Source organism: Microcaecilia unicolor, chromosome 6, assembly GCF_901765095.1.
Source record: "Microcaecilia unicolor chromosome 6, aMicUni1.1, whole genome shotgun sequence".
In the NCBI taxonomy this organism is placed as follows: domain Eukaryota; kingdom Metazoa; phylum Chordata; class Amphibia; order Gymnophiona; family Siphonopidae; genus Microcaecilia; species Microcaecilia unicolor.
In genome coordinates, this window is record NC_044036.1 from 58401499 (window position 1) to 58416688 (window position 15190).

Sequence of the window (15190 nt, forward strand, 5' to 3'; positions counted from 1 at the left end):
AGGACCAGAACACTGAAAAGTCTTCTGTATCCCCAAACCCTCAGTCAGCTACAAAACAGGAGCAGAGGACCCTACAGCACTGCTAGCAGCATCAACAGTCTGTTGTAGCACTTCAAACATCGGCCCCACCGACAAACCCAGCACCTCATCCACTGCAGGCGGCTGCATGTTCAGCCCTGACTGTCTGAGGGTCAACACAGAAAGCAGGCCCCTCCTCAGTCCCCACAGCATGGCGAAAACCCCCGCCTGAATAAGCAACTCTCACCTGGTTAAGGGCCAGGCCAGGAGAAAGTTGCTGTGAACGCAGACCCTTTCACCTATCTTGAGGAATAGGATGCCTGAGCAACTGCAGCAGGAATCAAGAAAATGGCAGGACCAGCCTCAGGAAGCACAGCAAAGCCAAGTGAACTGGCTCCCACTGACAAGAATCCCTCACAAACCTTCACTCTACTCTGTCTACATTCCCAGCACCCCCAATCCCCACTCTCATCCTCTTTTCAAATGGAAACAGCTTTCAGCGCTTTGTCAGACTCCTGCTCCTCTCCGGGCTGTCTGCGCTCTAGTTGCACCTCTCCGTGCTGTCTACAATCCAGCCGCACCTCTCCGTGCTGTCTGTACTCCAGCCGCACCACTGTCAGACTCCTGCTCCTCTCCGGGCTGGCTGCTCTCTAGTTGCACCTCTCCGTGCTGTCTACCATCCAGCCGCACCTCTCCGTGCTGTCTGCAATCCTTGCAAGTTATGCAAACCTCCCTCAGGCTTACACAGTTGTGTTCTCTCCAGCCAGTAGCCCACCCCCTAGTTCAACCCCTACCGGCTACTGGCAAGTATCTGTTTCCTGGTGGAGTCCCACTCCTCATAGACTAGCCGCCTAGGTTCTTTCCAGTCCGGCTATTAAGTCCCCGACCAGGCCTCTGGACCGGGACCTGTTCCTGGCACAGGCCCCTTTCTTTAGAGTCTCTATTCAGAATCAAATGCTTATCACACAGTTCAGCTTTTCTCAAGCAACACTATAAAGTTCCAAAGTTTCCCCTACGGTATGAATTCCTCTAGGTTTAGCCCTGCATACTGGCTACACCTAGAGACCCACCTCCCTCATTTGTCAGCACTAACTCCTGACAACCACCCACCGGGTTAAAGAATTCATACCTTTTGTGATCCAGTACACACAGCCCTCTTTCTCCTCTCCTCATGGCCCTGAGCAAATGCTGAGATATCCATTTCTTCTGTTTCCCCTCCCCCTTCCCCCCCTTGCCAATCCATCTGTTCCACCACTCCCTTCTCCCACAGGTGTTCCTCATCCCCTCCCTCTGACTTCATCTCCCAATCAACCTCCTCCCCCTTCTCCCTCTGAGAGGACTTCTCCTCCCACTCCTGCTTCCTGCTCAGCTCGGGCTTCTGGGACTTGTAGTTCTTATAGTCCCACTCTTTCTTCTTTTGATCCCTGGCGGGCACAGATAGCCCTTTCCTCCACCACCCCTCCGGTTTGCCACCCCCTTTCTCACATACCCCCCTCTTTAAGCGATTGCTAGCCCATTTTTCCAACCTTCCCTCGTTCCCCGGGCTAGCAACCCGACTCAAGACATCTACATGAGGCAACAACTTCCCTGCTTTATGCTCAATGTGATATTGAAAGGGTTGCAATGCCAGATACCACCTCATCAATCTGGCATTGCTATCTTTCATCCGGGACAACCACTTTAAAGGGGCATGATCTGTAAACAATTTAAATGTCCGTCCCTCCAGATAGAACTGACATTTTTGTATGGCCCATTTCACGGCTAGACATTCCCTTTCAATAGTGGCATACCTCGTTTCATGAGGGAGCAACTTTCGGCTCAAATACAATACTGGGTGTTCCTCCCCCTCAAAAACCTGTGACAGCACTGCCCCCAACCCAGTGCCCGAAGCGTCCGTGTGTAGAATAAATTCTCTATCAAAATCTACGGCCCTAAGTACAGGTTCCTCACACAGGGCTTGCCGTAGGGCCACAAACGCTCCCTGCTCCACCTCCCCCCACCTTAACCGGTTGGGCCTATCCTTCTTTAACATCTCGGTCAAAGGAGCGGCCAATGTAGCAAAGTGAGGAATGAATCTCCGATAGTATCCCACTAGCCCCAAAAAACCCCTCATCAATTTCTTGGTCTCCGGGCGGGGAAACAGTTGGATACTCTCTACTTTACCCTGTAATGGTTTTATCTGGCCATTTCCTACTTTGTAACCCAAATATTTCACCTCCCTCTGTGCAAAATAACATTTTTGGGGATTCAGTGTAAGCCCAGCTTGCCGAAAAGCCTTTAATACCTTCCCCACCTGTAGAAGATGAGACCCCCAGTCTTGGCTATGTATGATGACGTCATCTAGATACGCGGCGGCATATGCCTGATGAGGCCTCAACACCTGATCTAACAGGCGTTGGCAAGAAGCCGCCGCTGAATTCAAGCCAAATGGCATCCGCTTGAACTGAAACAGGCCAAGAGGAGTACAAAAGGCTGTCTTAGGCTTAGCTGCAGTAGAGAGCGGAATCTGCCAATAGCCTTTTGTTAAGTCCAGCGTTGACAGAAACCGGGCTGACCCTAGTCGGTCTAGTAGTTCCTCTATCCTCGGCATTGGATAAGCATCCGGGTCCGATAGAGCATTAACTTGCCGAAAATCAATGCAAAACCGCCAGGTTCCATCGGTCTTGGGCACCAGCACTACCGGGCTGGCCCAGGGGCTGTGTGATTCCTCAATCACCCCATATTCCAACATTTCCTTAACCTGCCGATTCACCTCTTGCTGCTTCATGGGTGATAACCTATACGGTCTTTGCCTTACTACCTTTCCCTCCCCCGTTACAATATCGTGCGTAATCAATCTCGTTGCCCCGGGGCAAGGAGTCAGCACATCCTTAAATTCTCCCAAAAGAGCCCTTATCTGATCTTTTTGGGGTCCCTCTAAATCCTCTCCCACCTGCAACCCCCCTTTAGAATCCATCTCCGATATCTGAGGACCGAGATCCTCCTCCGTTAAATCCTCTGCAGTCGCCCAACAAACCTCCCGGACCTGCCAAGGTTTGATCAAATTTATATGATAAGTCTGCCTCTTCCCCCGTTCATTCCTCACTTCATACGTGACTGGGCCCAACCGCCTCGTAACTATCATCGGACCCCTCCAGTTCCCACTAAATTTATGAGGACTATCTGAGACCATGATCAGCACTTTATCCCCTATCGCCACCTCCCGGACTCGGGTCTTTTTATCATAGGCGGCCTTCTGATACTGCTGAGCCGCCTGCCATCGGCCCCTAGAGTAAACCCCCAACCGCCTCAAGCGCCCCTTTAAATCATGCAGATAAGATATTACAGTGTTATCCTCGGCTTCCGGGGGTACCCATCTTTCTCTCACTATATCTAAGACCCCCCTTGGTGCCCGCCCAAAGAACAACTCGAAGGGCGACACCCCTAGGGTGGCCTGCACACACTCCCTCGTGACATACAGGACAAAGGGCAGCAATTGATCCCATTTCTCCGTGCAAGAGCCCACTCCCTTCCTAAGCAAAGTCTTTAGGGTCTTATTAAAACGTTCTACCAGGCCATTGGTCTGCGGGTGATATGCAGCCGTACAAATGTGAACAATCCCGAAGGCCTCCCATACCTGTGCTAGAACCCGTGATCTAAAGTTAGACCCCCGGTCAGTCAGCACCTCCCGAGGGAATCCTACTTCACAGAAAATGTGAATAAGTTCCGCAGCAATAACTTTAGCCGAAATGCTTCGTAACGGAATGGCCCAAGGAAATCTGGTGGCCATATCCATAATTACTAAGATATAGGAGAACCCCCGAGTCGATTTTGGAAGAGGACCAATTATGTCCATCGCAATCCTGCCTAGGGGTGTCCCTATGCGGGGCAAAGGATGTAAAGGGACTCTCCCTGGACCCTGTTCGGCCACCTTCTGACATAAAGGACAAGACTCACAATACTTTTCCACCTCTTTATATATCCCGGGCCAATAAAAGCGCCGTAACAATTGGGAAACCGTATTCTGAGCTCCTTTATGTCCCCCCAGAGGGTGATCATGAGCTACCCGTAACAGTAGATTCCTAAATCCCCTCGGCACCACTAACTGGCTCCGTCCCCCCTCTCCTCCGTTTCCTGCAGGTGTCCGAAACAGAAGGCCCTGCTCTATCACAAACCCAGGTCCCTGCACCTCCCTGTCCCCCTCCCTTGCCCGCGTCCAAGCATATTGCAGAGTAGGGTCGGCTTGCTGTTCCCTCTTAAAAGAGGGGAATTGTTCCTGCACCTCCCCTGCCTCCTCAGGGAAATCCGCCGTCTGCTCCAAGTCTTTCATAGACTGAGCCCGCTGACGCTGCCCCGTCTTCCTATGCCCCCCCGAATCCCTGGTTTTCCCCGGGTTCCCAATATCTCCATCTGAAACGGAAATATCTGGGCCAAAGCCTGCTCCTGCTCCGTCCCCTCCGCACCCCGTTGGGACCCGGGTAACCACTAACCCCTCTCTCTCTTTCAAATATTGCGAAAATGGGGGCCAATCCCTTCCCAAGATAAGGGCCTGAGGCAACCTAGGTAGTACCGCCACCCAGACCCAATGAGCCCCCAAAGGGCCTACGATCCTCACCTGCCGCAACGGGTACCTACTGGAAGTCCCATGCACACACTGTATGGTGACCTCTCGCCCTTTCTTCCCCCCTCCCCCAACCCCCTTTTCCCTGATCCTCTCCCACAAGGACTGGGCTAGCATAGTTTGGTCTGCTCCAGAGTCCAACAGCCCCTCCACCCCCACCCCCATAACTTCTACCCGTTGGCAGAACTCCTCCCTGCCCCCCTTTCCCCCTCCAGCCACCAATTGTAACTTCACCCCACAGTCTCTCCTCACATGGCCCCTCCGCCCACAACGATAACACATTCTTTCTTCCCCTTTACTCCCCTCCCACACTCTCATGCCCCTACCTTCGGGAACCTGATGCCCTTTTGGACCTCCTCTTCCCCCTCCCGGCGGGGTTCCCCTGTGGGCACAATGCTGCGACTCTAGGAAACAATCCATGCTCTGGATTGCCTCCTCGAGGGTACTGCAGCCTCGCTTAATCAAGTCAACCTGAAGCCCTCTAGGTAAGGACTCCAAGAACTGTTCCAGCACCAGGTCTTCCATTACCTGTTGCATGGACCGTCTTTCAGGCTCTAACCATTTTCCTGCCAAATCACTTAGTTTCTGAGCAAGTACCCTAGGTGTCTCTCCCTCCACCCACCTGAACTCCCGAAACCTCCTTCGGAACGTATGCTTGCTTAGCCCAAACCTATCCAAAATAGCGGCTTTCAGCCTTGGGTAGTCTGTTATTTGTCCTGTAGGTAGGGCCCGAAAAGCCGCTAAAGCTTCCCCAGCCAGCGCAGGAGCTAGTCTTAGGGTCCATTGCTCCTGAGGCCATCCTGCTGTCACCGCCACCCTCTCAAAGGCCCCCAGATAATCTTCGATATTATCTGCTTCAGTTAATTTTCCCCAAGGTAACCAGTTCACCCCCACAGGTCCTACCAGTCCAGCAGCCCCTTCGCCCCGCACGGTTGTCCCATTTTCGTTAGGTCCGGACATTCGTCCTCCAGTCCGCAGAAATTCCTGAAATAGGTCCAAAAGTGGCTGCTGCTGTGCTCGGGAAGCTGCCAACGACTCCTCCATAAGTTTATGTGCCATCTCTTGTTGCTTTTGAAATTGGTGAGTCATAAAGGCAAACATCTCTTTCGGATCCATCCCGATAACTTTAATCTTCTTCCTATAAGAAAACACAAGAGAAAACAAAACCCAAGTGTGGACTTTCACAACACTTCCACTTCGCCCTCCAATCCCCCCCTGCTCCCACTATGCTCACCGGAAGCAGGAGGTTTGTTCGCCTTCGGGTTCAAGCTCCCCAGCTTTCTGGTCCGTCTCGATCCTCCGTCCTCCTCCTCGGCTTACTGGAACTCGGGCTCGACCGATCCCACCACTGCCACCAAATGTCAGACTCCTGCTCCTCTCCGGGCTGTCTGCGCTCTAGTTGCACCTCTCCGTGCTGTCTACAATCCAGCCGCACCTCTCCGTGCTGTCTGTACTCCAGCCGCACCACTGTCAGACTCCTGCTCCTCTCCGGGCTGGCTGCTCTCTAGTTGCACCTCTCCGTGCTGTCTACCATCCAGCCGCACCTCTCCGTGCTGTCTGCAATCCTTGCAAGTTATGCAAACCTCCCTCAGGCTTACACAGTTGTGTTCTCTCCAGCCAGTAGCCCACCCCCTAGTTCAACCCCTACCGGCTACTGGCAAGTATCTGTTTCCTGGTGGAGTCCCACTCCTCATAGACTAGCCGCCTAGGTTCTTTCCAGTCCGGCTATTAAGTCCCCGACCAGGCCTCTGGACCGGGACCTGTTCCTGGCACAGGCCCCTTTCTTTAGAGTCTCTATTCAGAATCAAATGCTTATCACACAGTTCAGCTTTTCTCAAGCAACACTATAAAGTTCCAAGTTTCCCCTACGGTATGAATTCCTCTAGGTTTAGCCCTGCATACTGGCTACACCTAGAGGACCCACCTCCCTCATTTGTCAGCACTAACTCCTGACAACCACCCACCGGGTTAAAGAATTCATACCTTTTGTGATCCAGTACACACAGCCCTCTTTCTCCTCTCCTCATGGCCCTGAGCAAATGCTGAGATATCCATTTCTTCTGTTTCCCCTCCCCCTTCCCCCCCTTGCCAATCCATCTGTTCCACCACTCCCTTCTCCCACAGGTGTTCCTCATCCCCTCCCTCTGACTTCATCTCCCAATCAACCTCCTCCCCCTTCTCCCTCTGAGAGGACTTCTCCTCCCACTCCTGCTTCCTGCTCAGCTCGGGCTTCTGGGACTTGTAGTTCTTATAGTCCCACTCTTTCTTCTTTTGATCCCTGGCGGGCACAGATAGCCCTTTCCTCCACCACCCCTCCGGTTTGCCACCCCCTTTCTCACAGCTTCTGTCATACTTCCAGTCCCGGGTCAGCACCTGGTTAAGGTTGGCTCCTGGGATTTAGGCCTACACACCTTGGAAATCTATTAGGTTGTTTTAGTGATTTCATTGCCTGTTTCAGTTCAAATAAATAAAAAATAAACATACTGTGCCCATGCAACATTAAAACTTTAGGAGCAGATAAAAGCTACATTATGGCATGGTATCCTATCCCTATAAAATAAATGGCCAGATGTTCTACATATTTTTTTGGAACTTTTAATGCAGTGCTTTGTTTCTTGGCTTGCTTGTCTTTCCTTCTTTTGTTCTTAATTTTACTTTTGATTCCTGGCAGAGCTCACACTAGCAAATAAATGTCCACACTGGACAATAGCAAATACAAGGAATGATTTCAATTTAAGGAAATGAAGGAAACAGATTTAGAAAACATGGTGTACATTTGGGAGCCGAAGTCCTGCAGTCTTTCCTTCTATTCTTTTTTACAGTGGCCTCATTTGTTTTCATGTGACATCTTAAGGAAGATTATAAGTAGCTTCCACAACCCATGCATACAACATCGTCGCTTAATAATCGTGGCTGTGGGTGCAATAAGAAATCAAAACTTGCAAGGAATCCAGTTTTATTCAGGGCCAACAAAACCGCTAGAGGCTGTACTACAAATGTTTAACGTGGAAAAAATAAAATTATTTGCCTGCTCAGATGCTTATAAATACCATTAAACTATTTTTAATTCACACACACTGAAATGTTCTCATCTAAGTAACGTGCGCATGCAGTTTGGCTACAATCCTGCAGTGCAGACCGAGAGCAAACACGTCCCAGGTGAAGCGCTGCCTTTGGCCCACCTCGCGCTTTGCTAAAGTAGCAGAAGACTGAAAAGTAAGTTTTCAGATGTTTTTTTTTTTTTTTAAGTTGCAGCTCGGACGGAGCCTCTCCCCCAAACGGTAAGGGAAGGACAGACGGAGACGGGCAGGGCTCCGTCTCAGCAGCAGTCGCCGGACTTCCTCCGCACTCGTCTGTAGCCGGTGCAGCGCTGCAGTGCCTGTAATCTCCTTCCCTCTCTGCCCGAGCTCCCGCTGAAAACGCTGGAGCCTTGCCCTGGCTGTACCTGAGATAGAACACAACAGTGCTCTGATTAGCAGAAAGCCAGTGCGGGGGTGTTGCTGGAGGGTGGAGAAAGAGGCAGTGGCTCGGGCGACTCCAGTTCAGACCTTGGCAGTAGAGTCTGTGTCAGGATTTAGCGTTGCCCCGTCTGGAGAGAGGTGCAGCTCGAGCGAAAGGAGCCTGCAGACATTTTTTTCCCTCCTCCTCCCCCCCCAACCCCTTTTCCTTGCTCTTGTTTGACCAGAGCTGCTGCTTCCTCATTGTCTGTGCTGTTTGCTAGCTCGGAAATGTGAGGGGGCTGGGACTGGATTGTGCCAGAGGCCAGAATGTCATCGAGGGACATGCAAATGAGGGCGAGGGCTTTGCTTCAGTGCACTGAAGAGTCCGACTGTAGTAGCGCTTTGCCTACCCCCCGCCTCTGCTCTCCGCGCTAGCCGCTACTCTGCGCGCGGGACACTCTGCCGAACCCGCCCCCCCTCGCCACAGGTTGTGCTTTCCCACTTTCTTTTCTTTGTTTTCTTTTCACATGGAGCGGCCTTGAAGCTTCAGGGGGAAGGAAAAAAAAAACATGTTGACTTAACGAGCTGTGAGAGCCCGGCCCTGGTTGCTAGAGGAGAGCCGCCCCCCTCCTCCTCCCGTTCCCTCCACTGCAGCCTCCGGCTCTTACCCTCAGTCCACTGCAAGGAGAAAGAATCGCTTTTCACGGTTCTACGGGAAACTGCACCTAGAGAGAGAGAGGCAGAGGTAAGCTTCAACTGTTGCCGGCAAATGCTTTTGCTCTGGTGATTGCATTAATTCTATCGCATCCCCTGGTTGGGAGGGGAGAAGGCTGCGTGCGGTTAGGTAGGAGAAAAAGTGTAATCTGAAAACTCCACCACTAGCAGAGCCAACCTGCTGTAGGAAAGGAATTAAACGCCGCCTGGTGTGTTTGTTGCCGCCTGGTCTGGTTTTTGCAAGAGGCAGCTGTGAGTAGTAGAGTGATTGGTGCTGGGAGCTAGGTGCTCAAGGCTCTGCTTTGCCTGGGTGGCGACCTGGCACTGGCCCGGGGAGATCAGATTTGGCCTCTTATTTGTTCATCGGGTTGCCTGGCACCTTTAGCTTTGGTTATTTTTTTTTCCCCAGCTAAGTGGATCCGGAGAGAGCTGCTGCTTTACTTCCAGGGGGAGGAAAAAAAAAAAAGGTTCAATCAAAACGCAGCCAGATGTGAACTGGCTCCAGCAGGCGGAATGAATGACAGCAATTAGATGCAGGATCCATTTCTCCTGAACCTGAACTGGGATCAGACGAGCAAAGAGCTTTGTTTAATGGAGACTCGTGCTTCCAAACTTTGGGGCCGGATTTGGATTTTAATGGCCGTGATGATTGGTAGTGGGCAAGGGAAGGGGAGAGAGAGCGCCTAGTGAGGAATGGAAGACTATTTGTTTTTTGGTGATCTGGGGGCTTTTTATCACCCCCTTTCCAGTCTCATAGACGGGAGGCAACTGCACCGTGGGGTTCTCTAAAAAGGTAAGACGAAGGAGCCCGAGCTGCAGCCAGATGGTGCCTGTTTCAAGCAATGCAGCCCTTTTTGTTCGTTCTAGTAACCTTTCATATTTTTATCTCATGTTGCAGAATCATTGGTTTCATTCATGGGTTTTTTTTTTAATTGGCCTTGATGTATATATATGTCCGAAGGCCCTTTATGCGCCTCCGGTCTTTGTTTGCAGTTGAATGATGAATATTACATTAATATTCTTGTAATAAAAATCACTTTAACCTGTTGCAGACTCCATAGTGCTAATAAACTTCATGGCTAGAGTTTTGTTCCGAGTTCAGTTAAATTCAGAAGTGAGCGATAGATGGAGTAAAATGATCCAGATGTTGTGTACCATGAGAGCCTGGGACTAAAACAGTCCTGCGTCTGCATAGGGAAAGCTGGGGCCAACTCTGCTTTAAGGCAAATATAATATATATATATATATATATATATATATATATATATATATTTCAACATTGCATGCATTTTCCAAAAGTTCCCTAAGGTGTTTTCGGGTTATTAGCTAAAGAGCTACGCTTATGCAGGTACATTTTATTTGCATCTAAATATTCTTTCTGGGACTCAAGGGAAAGCATCCTGCAGAACAAATGTTCTCTTGGTTTTTTTTTTTTTTTTCTTCAGACACTCTGATTCCCTCCTTTTGTTGCTTTCCACTAAAAGAGGTGCCATTTCACATCATTCTGCACAAATTGTTTGAATTAATGCAAGTGTGAATTCTTACCGTTTTGAAGGGGCTATTAACATATCAAAGCTTCCTCAGCTCCAGCTCAATTGAGAAAATTTCAGCCTGTCTTCCATTTGCTTCCAAGGAGAGGCCCAAAGGGCAGTGGGAATTCTAAAGGGGTAAAATAGGGAGGTGGATTTGGGCTGTGTTTCTGAACTTTTTTACTGTTTTGTAATTATGTGAGTGAAAAACATTCTGGTTTTGGTGGGTCCTCAAGCAAAAGGCCTGGTTATTCTTTCTGTTGATTAATCGGTTTGTTCCAAGAAAGTAAGCGACCTTTTATTTTGACTGTTGTTTCGTGCTTTCTGCTGTCTTGTGTCTGCTAGGATGCAGAAAGCTTTTTCCACAGAACTCCGGTTTTAGGATTTTTCCCTTCATAACGCTGCACTGAAGGGTCTGAATATGAAAGAACTTGGCCTTACTTTAGATTAAGAACACAACAGAAATATTGAAATACTCGCCTTTTTCAAAATTCCATTCTTTTGATAGATACTTCCCCCCCCCCCCCCCCCCCCCCCCCCCCAAGTCTACAGCAGGCAGGGTTGGATAACAGTAAATCTCTCACAGGGGTTATTTTTGGTTACAGCTAAACATTCACAAGTGTTTGCAATTCATTTGTTAACTATAACATAGAGGTGGCAACTTGAAAGCTTTTAGAAAGGATCTTTGCAGTATCCTCACTAGCAAATTTTTTTAACAGGAATAAAAAAAAATGATTAAGGTTTGATTGTAAAAATATAATGAAATTGGCAGAATGCATTTATAAATCAATTGGAAATAAATGCTTTAATGTAGAGTTTGTATAACTTTACATTTTTAAATATGTTTTTAAATTAAAAAAAAAAACTAATTTAGCAGCTGGCCATAGTGTAATCTTATCAGCAAGCAGCTCGCAGTTCCTTTGGATTCTGCATCATGTTTGTTTTATTTATTGGGATTTCTTAACCGCTTTTATGAAGTTATCCCGCTCCCCACCCCTCAGATGTTTAAATACCAGTCTTTTGATTTGTAAAGTGTGTTTTAGCTTAGAGCCCTAGGTGCTAAGCATTTTTCCCATAAGAAACAAAATGGAAGAAACCTTTAGTACATAGGCTTCCGTTTTTTTTCTCCAGTTTTTCCTCTTACAATCAATATTTCTAATCAGTAAGTGGAAGAGCAAGACAATGAGTTACCCTTCAGTGATCTGGGCCTTTTCAGAAGAGCAGATGGTTCAAAGCTTTCCTTCTCTCCCAGAATCTTTGATACAAATGAACTTTCTCATTTTGTCTACGGTCTGTGTTCTGCCTATAAATGAAAACAACCAACACTGAAAGAGCTTGGAAGACTTAAATCATTCTTCTAAATTAATTTTGTATATGTTTGTGCAGTGTATGAGTGGTCTATACATCCTATCACGGGCATTTTAGTTTTTTAAAAGAACTTGGTTCTTGCTAATTAAAATGTGGCCTGCGCAATAAAGATTTGGGTAAAATGACAGTTTTCCTTTAGTGGACAGAGAGTACAGGTTTTGTCTTATAATTTACATGCCATTGTGTGACACTGGATTTCACAGATGTTTGTTTATGCGCTGGCTGAAGGGAGTATGTGTTGGTGATTATGAAAGGAACATATATTGATGTAATTGCCATTATCACATTTAAATTGCAGCTAACTAGTCCGCTTTTGAACGCAGAGTACTTTAAAGAAATGCCATTTCCTTTAGAGCTGTTAGAGATAATCAAAAAATTGCTGTGAAGATGGTGTTCTTTAGCCCAGTGTTTTGTGATGAATATCCCAAATTTGGCAAAGCTGTAAAGGTATAAAATGAACAGAGCATTTTCAGCATTCATATAGCAAAACTGAGGCACTTGGAGAGAAATTAATGCACTGCAGCAACACTTCAGCTGCCATTTTCAATCAATGTGGGTTACTATGTGTTGGCAACAGGAAACGAACTTAGACACACAGATAGCTCTGGGAGCTGGTAGTTGGGGAAATCAGGATATTGAATCAGGTGAGGTAGAACAAACCAATTACTTCGTTTTGGCTTGCGAATTTCCAATAAAGGTGCCCCTCCTGGTTTTTTTTTTTTCTTGGCTTTTTGAGTTTCTTTTCCTTAATGGACCAACATCAAAGCAGACCATCTACATCTCAAAATCTTACAGAAACTAGCATAAAGATATAGATCTCTCTGTTTCTCCTGCCCTGCAAGTATTTTAAGTGGAGTAGTTGGGTTTTTATTATACCAGTTTTCACATCAGTGCAGATATTGGCCTAGGTTTTTGGGTGTTGCCTCTCTTGGAATGAGATGGAGTAACTTACAGGTTTGTTTTGGCTTTTATAATCAGTTTGCACTGTAGTTAAGACAGCTCATCTTATTTAATTGCTGCTGAAGCCTTCTTCCTGTTCTTTTGAGCTTCCTTATAGCCCTTAATTCCTTAAGTCAGATTAGGGAGGGGATGGGGTACCCTGTTTAGTGCTATAATTAGTTTTTTTTCCTGTAAACTTTTAATCAATATGTTAGTGTAACATTTTGTGACCTGCTTTTACATAATTTACTTCTAATAAAATGTAATTTTGCGCATATGTAAACTCTGTTTAAGGTACTTGCCCACTTATTGACGGTGTGTGGGCATTATTATTATTTTTTTAATTAAATGTTAATTGGATTAGCAATTACAAATTGAGAATTCAAATTGCAACAAATGGATTGTCCAGTGACTTTGGGAACCTGCCCTTTTTGTTTTCAGGATGTTTAAAGTGCTTGCTGGTGTGTACTTTTTTTTTTTTTCATAGAGATGGAGAGCTGTTTGTGTGTATGCGTAAATTAGTTTCAGTTCGCAACACTATGATTCACAAGTACCTGATATGGTTTTAGCCCATCTGCTCAGTAGTAGCAGATTGGGAGGCAGAAGGAGTTGTGCCAGTTTTACACAGTGATGTGTTGAAAAGACTTCTTTTGAAGCTCAAGGCTGTTGGTACTTGTTTCCCACTGCCACTGTTTGGATTTGTGTGCTGGAATAACAGACATCTAGCAACCAGACCATCGCTGTTTGTTTTTGTACCTCTGTGCCAGCTGAAAATTTTAAGTGCTAACTAGCTCATAATAAAGGGTCCCTTTTACAAAGTGGCGGCACCTGTAATGCCGCTTTGCTGCTCGCCAATCCCGCACTACCGCCGGGCTCCATGCCTCCCCCCCAATGCACACCATTTCCGGCACGCCAGATTTTTAAAAAAGGTTTTTGCGCCGGTCGCTTACCCGGGGTTAGACAGTGTGGGAAGCATGGGAGCCCTTACCGCCTCCTAAGTAGATGGCGTAAGGGCTCCCCTGGGAAATGGTTGCGTGGCAGAAGCTTCACTTATGGCCATTTACTTCCCCTGCCCTGAATTTCCTTTTTTTTTTATGAGCAGCGGTAAAAGGGGAGCCTCTGCGCATGGCAAACTCGCACCTCGACGCCACCGCAAGGCCCCTTTTACTTCCGCTTAGTAAAAGGGGCCCCAAAAGTGATCTACGCTATCTAGAAATGAGTATTCATTTTACTGTAGTTTTGTATGAGTGCATTTAGTCTTTGGTATGTTTTTTAAGTTGCATAGGGAAATGGTTGAATTCTAATTGTAAAGATTTTTTTTTAGTAGCAGATTTACTAAGGATATACCTGAAGATAATCCTTAAAAAATTGAAACAGATCTAGGTCTGTTCTGAAAGTGTCTGAAGAATCTTTTGCATGCCTGTGGTGTTCACTACCTACTTAAAGAATCTTTTGAGTTGGGCTGGGCAGAGTATAAAAAATATCTTCTACAGTAGTCTAAGCAGTAAAATCCTGTGCAAACATTTGTTTACCAGATTTTCCTGAATTTTAACACAGCATATAATTTTACCTGACACTGTGTTGTAAGTATCTTCATGGAAACACGTAGAATATCTTCATGTTTTTCTTAAGCAAGGTATTAATTATTCTTCAACTTCTTATTTTGAGGCTTTCTCTCCCCCTACCCCCCCCCCCCCCCCCCCCCAAAAAAGTGCCATCGAAGTACCTCCTAGCCCTTATGGAGAGACTGTTTCACAGCTGAATGTGTAAATTCAGCCAGGTTCTTTTTGGACATTTAAAAAAATTTCATCACTCTGAAAATAGCAGTACTAGGTTGCAGATGGGTCTGTTGAACTGAAGAGTATGAAATACTGTTTAGAAGAACAATTACAAGAGAAAGTAATAGTAAGCTTCAAATTCACACTGCACTTTTTCAGGACTGGGGAACACAAGTGTAATTCTATCATTTCTGGTTAGTGTTGTAACTTAGCCCATATTCTGTAGTGTGTAAAATTTTATAGATTTTTACCTACTTTTATTTTTATTTTTTTAGTTATCTTTAAAGACCCAAGATATAGATTGTGTTCTCTTACAGTCTAAACACTGAGAACAGAATTTAGTTTACAGGTGGAAAAAAGGATTCACTATCATGAATTGTATGAAACATGATGTAGGTTGAAGATCATTATTTAAATTTCAGCTATTTTGTGGGATTAAACAAAATGCATAATTTTTTTTTGCGTTCAGAGTAATTTTCTTTATGGCCTTCATCGGGCAGTAGTAGTGCAGTAGGTCCTGCTCATCACAAACCTGTTATTTTCCCCAAATTATTTTGAAGGGACAGAATAATCGAGAGGCTCGCAGACTGAGCGAAGTAAACACAATGCTTACCACCTGCAGGTAAAGTGCAGCCTACAGCAGAAAGCTATTGATTGCTTCGGAGGCACAAAGCAAACTTAGATACAATTTTGTTTAATTACAACAAAAATGCAGTTTATGAAGTAATATGCTTCATCATTGCTGAGGATTTTATGTGGTGTATGCTGGTAAGTAAAATCCCATCACAGTTGTAAGAATTTGTT

At 46.5% G+C, this 15190-nt stretch overlaps 1 protein-coding gene across 17 annotated transcripts in view; it reads left to right on the forward strand.

The window, feature by feature from the left end:
- Positions 1 to 7848: 7848 nt before the first annotated feature.
- Positions 7849 to 15190, forward strand: part of ADGRL2 (adhesion G protein-coupled receptor L2) — a 377345-nt gene continuing 370003 nt past the window's right edge. For 4 of the 17 annotated variants that reach the window (XM_030207180.1, XM_030207178.1, XM_030207179.1 and 1 more), the window contains exon 1: positions 7850 to 8803. The gene's annotated coding sequence lies outside the window, so the exon portion shown is untranslated. Of the gene's footprint in view, positions 8804 to 8999; positions 9566 to 12603; positions 12624 to 15190 lie in introns of those variants that run through there. The other 13 variants (XM_030207184.1, XM_030207183.1, XM_030207185.1 and 10 more) reach the window with 7 other exon arrangements.